At 39.0% G+C, this 2,215-nt stretch overlaps 1 pseudogene across 1 annotated transcript; it reads left to right on the top strand.

Annotated features, from left to right (window-relative positions):
- Positions 1 to 280: 280 nt before the first annotated feature.
- On the top strand, positions 281 to 1,877 carry LOC309633213 (MKI67 FHA domain-interacting nucleolar phosphoprotein pseudogene; annotated as a pseudogene). The gene has a single exon. The product of its transcript is annotated as an MKI67 FHA domain-interacting nucleolar phosphoprotein pseudogene (transcript).
- Positions 1,878 to 2,215: the final 338 nt, after the last annotated feature.

The following is a 2,215-nucleotide window of genomic DNA, read 5'->3' as shown; positions in this document are numbered from 1 at the left end:
GAGCAATATAAGTGGTCAATTTGTAAGTAAATATAATAACCTGTCTTTATCCTCTTAAAGTCTTTGAAATATGCTTGCAGCTGAAACATAATTGTAACATTGTCTGATGAGGTTTTCAACGTATGTAGATATTATAACTACAGTATAAAAAAGTAAGGGCAAAGATTCCTATATGAGACTAAGTTTTCTTCATTCAACTTGAATTGTAAAAGTAGACTGTGAAAAGTTAAGTTTATATATTGTAATTTCTTGTAAAACTCCCTCCCCACAGATACAAAAGCATATAGTCAAAAATGAGCTCTTCCGCCTGCGAGCTGGCGTCATGGCGGCCTTGACTGGCCCGGCCAAGCCGCTCCTGTCCCTAAACCCGCAGAAGGATATCAAGTTTAAGAAGGAGGTGGCGCAGGTTCGTCGGCGCGCAAGCAAGCAACAGTAGAAACAAAAACTTACTCCTGGAGTGATCTATGTGGGCCATTTACCTCCGTCGCTTTATGAAACCCAGATCCGAGCATATTTTCCCAGTTTGGCACTGTTACAAGATTCAGACTGTCCAGGAGTACCACGACAGGAAATAGCAAAGGCTATGGTTTTGTGGAGTTGGAATCTGAAGATGTTGCCAAAATAGTGCTGAAACGATGAACAACTACCTTTTTGGCGAAAGACTCTTGAAGTGTCATTTTATACCACCTGAAAAAGTACATGAAAAACTTTTTAGAGAGTGGCATATGCCATTTAAAAGGCCATCATATCCAGCAGTGAAACGGTATAATCAGAATCGGACACTTCTTCAAAAGCTACGGATGGAAGAGCGATTTAAAAAGGAGAAATCACTCAGGAAGAGATTGGCTAAGAAGGGAATTGATTATAACTTCCCTTCACTGGTCTTACATAAAAATGAGGAAAGTGCTTCAAACACTGGTCCTCGAAATTCCAGAAAGCACCAGGCTTTACGTAAGAAGAAGAAAAAAGAGGCTTTGGTCACTCCTAACAATCCTGAGAAGACTGTGGATAGCCAGGGCCCCACGCCGGTTTGTACACCAACATTTTTGGAGAAACGAAAATCTGAAGTGGCTAAAATGAATGATGATGATAAAGATAATGAGATAGTTTTCAAACAGCCGATATCTGGTGTAAAAGAAGAAACAAAAGACACTCAGACGCCTACAAGCTCAAGGAAAAAAAGACGAAAAAAAAGCAACCAGTAATTCTGAATGTATTGTGTGTGATGGTTGCTCTGAAAAAGGTGATTTTATTATGGAGGCTGATTCTTTGTATTTAACTAGATACGGTGGAATGCATTTAGTAACAAGATGGTTGGAGAAAAAAACTGTCAATTCAAGTCAGCAGGGAGAGCAGTCAGTGATTTTGGCTTCCCGCCCTCGCAGAAATGCAGGGGTGAGCACCAGCTCACAGCAGTCCGGCTCACGCTGCCTGTGTCCTGTCTCTACGGCTCTCTTCAGCTTTCATAGCTGCCTTTGGTTGCTCTGCCTGGGTAGCTTAAGTACTAGGCTGTAGCCTTTGTTGTTACCATCAAATAAAGAAAATAAAATCTTTATTAAGTGACCATGTAAGTGGTTCTCTGTTAGACCCATCAGATGGCTGAAACTGGACATTAAATTGTATGAAGAGTGAGAAGGCAGCGTCACTATTAATAGGGATTCATTTATGTATATGTGATCATGTTTACCAGTGTTAAGTTAGTTTGGGGTGGGCTAGCATGGATTAATTAATAACTACACCCTGTATCAGTATCATCAATCTGGAATTAGACTTCAAGATTCAAGCAGTGACCACCAGGTAAACTTTTTCTATATTTTTTTGTATGCAAGGGGGACTTGGGTGTCTTGAAGTAAAATTGTTGGTTTTCGCCTTTTCAACTATCTTTAAGTTTCTGATGCTCTTGAAATATGCTTTTGTATCAGCTAATTCAGGTTCATTAAAAACATTCATTGCCACCAAAAAAAAAAAAAAAATTAATGGGTAAGTAAAAATAGACTACTAAAAATTCACAGATTCCAAAAGAAAGAAAGGAGAAACAAAGGAACAGCATAGATATAGAATTTCCTTTAAGAAATTAAAAATAGAACTACCACATGATCCAGTAATCCTACCTCTGGGTACATACCCAAAGAATTGAAACCAGGATCTTGAAAAGATATCTGCACCCCATGTTCATTGCAGCATTATTCACAATAGTCAAGATATGGAAACAGTC

The sequence above is a fragment of the Balaenoptera borealis genome (assembly GCF_965194805.1).
Source record: "Balaenoptera borealis genome assembly, chromosome: 8".
NCBI lineage: Eukaryota > Metazoa > Chordata > Mammalia > Artiodactyla > Balaenopteridae > Balaenoptera > Balaenoptera borealis.
Note: the sequence above shows the minus strand (reverse complement) of the source record. Positions and strands in the feature narration are given on the sequence as shown.